General features: G+C 43.1%; 1 pseudogene; it reads right to left on the reverse strand.

Moving 5' to 3' along the window:
• Nucleotides 1-507: 507 nt before the first annotated feature.
• LOC128501704 (tudor domain-containing protein 1-like) lies at nucleotides 508-5,026 on the reverse strand (annotated as a pseudogene).
• Between the last annotated feature and the right edge of the window lie 1,319 nt (nucleotides 5,027-6,345).

Here is a 6,345-nt window from a genome sequence, read left to right on the forward strand (position 1 = left end):
GTGACAATAAACAGTTGTATTCACAACTTGTAGCCATTACTTTTCATTAGGATTTCTTATGTCAACACATCCATTTTATTAAATGCAACATGAATGTGTTTGTATGTTAATATAAATGGTCCGTAGGAAAGGAAAAAATTGTTTTTTATTGCAGGGGACCATGTTAAGCTTTAACTTCCATAGTAGCAAAATAAAATATGAAATGTGAGGATCTTTTAACAGAGAAAAAAAAATATTTTATTGAAAACCTAATCTAATCTTTTTGCATTTAATCTTTTAGCATTTTTGCCACCTATGTTATATAGGGACTTTACACTTAATTACCCCATTAATGTGCCTATTATTACTGTGTTCTCAATTGCAACATTTCTGAATTTCTGGTCAGTGACCATGAATTGGAGCTGCTTTCTAAACATAGTCAGAAAACTACCAAGAAGCCAATGTGTCTTTTTTTTCCCCCTGTGTGACATCACTAGAACTCTGAAGCTTTGGGAAACACTGTGATCATTAAATGTTTTCCACATTAAGGAAAATGGGAAGTGTTTCCTCCAACTTTTCTACACTCTTGAGCAGGTCTCTGGAACAACAGCATTCGTCTTTACCTTTACAATGACCTCTTGTAGAGTGAGAGTCATGGGCCAAGCCTTTGCTGTCAAGCTTTTCAGCCACATTTAAAACTCCGGTCTCCTGACGCTTTTCCACAGACACAGAATAGATTCCAGCATTCATGGACAGTGCTGTCAATGTGATATTTCTCCTCCTGAACTAGCATTCTTAGCAGTTTTGTAACTGCTGGTGACCACTCCTCTGAAAGCGGCGTTAAGTCTGCCAGAGCATATTTCACAATCTGTACAGCGGGATCCAGGAAATTCTTAATGGGGAGAAGGGATGAGAAGGGCAGATCCTCAGTGTTCCCATAGTCGGCATATGCAACTTTAGCTGTAGACAAAAAGATGTTCAACACTATCGCTCGGTACCAGTGGCCATCATCTGTACATGTGGCACAGCACATTTCCCCCACTGACAGTTTATAGCTCAACTTTGTCTCCTCTGTTTTGCAATACACTGCAATACCCACCATCACCTGTTTTAACTTCTGTATGTCAACTCTATTTTCTTTTGGAAAGGCATAGAACAGGTCTGGACTGATCACACTCAACACGCGGGATTCTATTGGTAATTCTACATATTTCCACTGGCAAGGATATGTTTCTCCTGTTATCGTCGGAACAAGCCTCACACTAGGCAATAATCAATCAATCAATCAACAATCAGCCTGGAGCTCTCACTCTTCATTAACTCTACAGAGTAGCCATCCTCACTTGTACTAACAGCTTTTGACTGTAGCTTTGTCCCCGCAACAACTGACATTTAACAGCCTAAAAAGGAAGCTCCAGAAATCTGCCAGGCAACACATGGAGCCTATCCACAGTAACTTCTTCATCATTCCCATAATCTAAAAAACACACTTTCACCATGCCGGTCATGCCATTATCCAACACCTTTGCTCTGTACCAGTTTCCATCATCTGAGGAAGAGGCACAGCACAACATCCCTTTTTTATGAACATACCCGCCACTGGAGAGACTGCCGACCACCCCTTCACCCTGGAGTGCACGCAGCTGTTGGGAAATGACGACGCCTGCATCCCCTCCCTGGTGCTCAGACTAATGCTGGTGAGGTGAGCCGGCTGCACCATCTCCCGGGTTCTCATCCATCCGCTGGGGAGTGATGCCGCCTGCATCCCATCCCTGGTGCTCCGGCTGCTGCTGGCGAGGTGCCATCCTCTGCCTCTTCTGATGAACATACCCGCCGCTCGAGAGACTGCTGACTGCCCCTTCTCCCTGCAGTGCACTCAGCTGCTTGGGAGTGATGCTGTCTGCATCCCCTCCCTGGTGCTGCCGCTGGAGAGATGGGCCGGCTGCGCCCTCTCCCAGAACATCACTCAGTCGCTGGGGAGGGATGCCACCTGCATCCTCTCCCTGGTGCTCCGGCTGCTGCTGGTGAGGTAGGCCGGCTCCACCATCGCCTGGGTTCTCATCCACCCGCTGAGGAGTGATGCCGCCTGCATTCCCTCCCTGGTGCTGCCACTGGAGAGATGGGCCGGCTGCGCCATCTTCTGGGCCCTCTCACTCAGCAGCTGGGGAGGGACACCGCCTGCATCCCCTCCCTGGTGCTCCAGCTGCCGCTGGAGAGGTGGGCTGGCTGCGTCATCTCTTGGGACTGCACTCATCCGCTGGGGAGGGACACCATCTGCATCCCCTCCCTGATGCTGTGGCTGCCGCTGTGAAGATGGGCCGGCTGCGCCATCTCCCTGATGAGGAGGACAGAGGCTTGGGCACTCTGCCCGGATGCCAACGCTTCAGCTGGGGCGTTAGGGCCGGATGGTGTAGCACTGTCACAGTCAGTCTCTGTGGCCACAGAGAGAAGTGGGCAGAGAACTGCTGGTGCCATAATATTCTCTGTCTCTGGGGCAGTCCGCCAAACGCGGTCTTGCAGCTGTCGGTATGCCCTTTCCAGATGTTATCATCCAAAAAGCAACGTGATCCAACGTCGGGACTCTGGCCAACAACGTTGGAAGCATCCACAGGAACAGTCCGTGCGGTAGCCGGGCCAGAGTTCCATAGCCGCGACCGGGTAACCAAGACCAAGTGCTGCCCCACCACGTGCTTAACGTATCTTCCTGGGTTTTGGAGCCCCAATAGCCAACTAGTCCATGGGAGTCTGGTTCCAGCAGACCAGACTGGGTTTCTGGGTCACTATGTGCCCCCCAATGAGCACAGGGTTACTTAGACATAATAAGAGACTAGGTAGGCAGGTTAGGAGCCTTCCCAGAAATGCAACAGTGCCCCCCTCCCCAACTCAAACATACCCCCATGAGTCCTCGGCCTTAAAGGGTTAACGTGGCAGGGTCGTAGTCTGGATTGGGGCAGCACTTCCACATTTCCAAAATCAATGTAATCAACCAGTACAAAACCTCTGTGACCCTTTCTCCAGGATTTTAGCTCAATACCAGTATTTGTCCTCTGCACACTGTGGGCGCTACAGACTTGGCCTTGGACTTCAGCAGGTATGAAGCTGGGAACGGGTGGCACTGTGCTGTAATGTTTACTCATCAACTCCATCAGCTTTCTGCTCTATCAAAGTTTCTTTGCATTCTGAAGTTGCTGGCAATACAATTCCACAGGGTGCTTTATTTCTGCGTAGATCTGTGGTGGAGATTTAGGAGTATCCGACAGCTCCTTTTTTCTTGCTGCCTTGTCAATGGCCGTTACTGGCAAAGCACCAATCCTTTTCTTTTAACCCCTTAAGGACAATGGGCGGTCCCTAAACCCATTGAAAACAATGTATTTTGAGCCCGTACATGTACGGGCTTTGTCATTAAGGGGTTAAGCTACGTCCTCCATCGTAGGTGAAATCCTTTCTGCAGAAGTAGTTTGGCCACATGTATCCCTGAGGCTTGCACACATATATCCACTGCAAAACAGGGCACCTCTACCTGTAGCACCTCAATGATGCTAATGGAATCTTGTACAGGACATGCGCTTTTCTCATGGTGGCATCCACATTCTGCACCAGCACCCTGTACCACTGCTGGTCTTTGAAATATCTGGCCACAGAGATTTCCCCTACGACAGGGGTATATTCCTTCTTTAGGTCCTCAGACTTTGAGTATATCTCCTGTAGTGTAGTTGTCACCTTGAAAAAATACTTCACTGATTTCTCGTTATAGGGATATGTAAAGAAATGACTGGGGTTTGAGAATTCCAGAACATAGCCCTGAAACTCTGTCACTTTTCTTATTCCCAACTCTTGTAAATCACACAAAATTATTTTCTTTTCGGTTTCATGACACTTTGAGAGATCACCAACTGCGGGTTTAACCGAAGGACCTGCTTTCTTTTCGGCAGCTTCAACTGGAACTGGGCAGCTGGTTTGGTTTTCACACTGGTCGGTTTGCATATGGCAGAGTGAGAAGCCCAGTCTTTTCTCTGACACTCCACTGACCAATAGTATGTCTGCCAGCACTGTGAACACCTCCGTTACCCATGTAGTGATGACAGCTTGTGGTCTGCGTCACATGCTTTATTGTGTTAAAGAGAGATGGGTCACAGTCCACAGAGAAGATATTGTCTGATAGTAGTTGTGATTTCTTCTGTTTTGCAGGCAAAAACTTCTGGATTGATTTGGTAATCTTTTGTATCACGGGCTCTCCCAAAACCTGCAGCCACAGCTGGAGACATAAGGTTCAAGAGTGACTGAGGGATTCTCATGGATGTGTGGGCAACTCCTAGGTTTCTGACGTCCCACTCAGACTTCTGCATCATCCTGCCCTCTCACTGCGTGCACGTCTGTCCAACAGCAACGTGATGTTAAGCGTATACTTGCTTCTCCCAGATTCCGCCCAGCTGCTGCCAATGTGTCTTTTTAATGCTCTCATGCTTTTCTCTTTACCTGCTTTCCCTAAAATGTAAAATTGCTTTCATGGTTTAAAGACAAGTCTTGTACATGACAATCTGTCTGCAAGCTATTGTAGATAAAATCCAAGGCAGCACTGACCTTTTAATTGATATCATCATTACATAAAAAAAATTCCCTTAAACTGATTTATGCTGTACCCCAGCTTAAATATTATGATTGCCAATATTGATAATAATAAAATCAAATGAAGTCAATTAAATGTGTTTCTGATTTCCTTTACCACAATATTCTGTAAATGGCAGACTTGTCTCATATGTTTGTAGAGATTTTATGCATTGCTACAAGGTCAAAATTACTAATATATCTTGTTTAAAAATATTGTTTATTTAGATCTACACAATATTCCTGGAATAGATGTTTTTTTTCATATCAGTCTTTTGACCTTGAACTAAGAATACTGTGTTAATTATATTGAGAACTCACCACTGTGTTGTGTATAATGTAGTTTTACAAATAATACTCAGTTTACATTTAGCTCTGTGCATATAGAAGTAGAAGTAGATAATAATGTAATTACTTTGGTAATGTTATGCATTAGGTACATTATGTGAAACAATTATACTTCCTCCTTGAAGGAAATCAATCCAGTTAATATTGATTTTGCTTAATGTTAAATGGACCTTTCCAAAGCCAGAAAGAGATATCCTTTTATTTATTCAGTTTCCTTTCATGATTTCTATTTCCATAGAATCATTTGATGTTTAGCAATAGCAACAGAATGGGTTATTGTATATTTAATTTTAGACCTACGGTATAATGCTAATGATTCAATAAGTACGCCTTTCTGGAACAGCTCTTAATTGATAAACAAAAGAAGATGGAACCGTGTCTGATCTTGGATACCTTTGCTCTGTCAATTTCTTCTCTCTTTTTTATGGACTTTATCCAGCAAAACTTTACTTCTACAGAACATGTTGTTATCCTCCTTTAATGGCTTTTTTTGTCTAATTGATGTCCAAACAAAAAACAGGCTATTTTAGCTTATTGGATAAAGAAATGATATTGATATTTGTTGATATTTTATGATCCAATTGCATTAGAAATTGGTAATTTTTCTAAAGAGCCATGAAGAGACATATAAAATAGTTAAAACTGTTACTTTTTAATTAGAAAATGTTTAAAAAATAAAAATAAAAATTACCTTCAGCAAGTGAATTGTATTTTCAATTGGGTTTAGGTCTGGTGACTGACTTGGCCATTGAATAATATGCCACTACTAGGCCTTGAAAAGCTCTTTTGGTTGTTTTTGCAGTATATTTGGGGTTATTGTCCATCATTTCAGTTTTGTAGAATTTGCCTAAATCTAAGCTGATAGTAAAGCCTTAAGACTTGTGTATGGCAAACAAAATCATTTTGGAAGAAATGTTGTTTTGTTTTTGAAATGTTGACACGTTCATTTTCAGACAGTTAATTTTGACAAAATTTGGTGGCTGTATTTGATTCGGGAAAAATACAGTCCTGGTATAAAAATACTGCCTATGCACAATGCATTACACTGTGCACATGAAGGATTGTGTTTTAGCTGTGTCTGTGTAAGAGACACCCAGAAGGGGGTAGTATAATACCCACAGCGGGCAAGAATATTTGGGGTGGAGGCCCAGCCTTCTCTCGTAATGCTCCATCCCAGGGACCCAAAACTTAACAAGTAATTCTTGGTTCTATATATTTATCAACCAGTATCATTTTCTGGGATTCTGACACACTTTGTGATATTTTAACGCCACTGATGAAGTACATAACCTCTTTTTTTTCATTCTAACACTTATACAATCAATGTTTTGTAAATGTTCGCTCATTGTGATGTTATTAATCCTTTCTTCTAACATAAAAAAAGAATAGTCAAAAAATGTTAAGAAGCCTTTA

The sequence above is a fragment of the Spea bombifrons genome, chromosome 1 (genome assembly GCF_027358695.1).
Source record: "Spea bombifrons isolate aSpeBom1 chromosome 1, aSpeBom1.2.pri, whole genome shotgun sequence".
NCBI lineage: Eukaryota > Metazoa > Chordata > Amphibia > Anura > Pelobatidae > Spea > Spea bombifrons.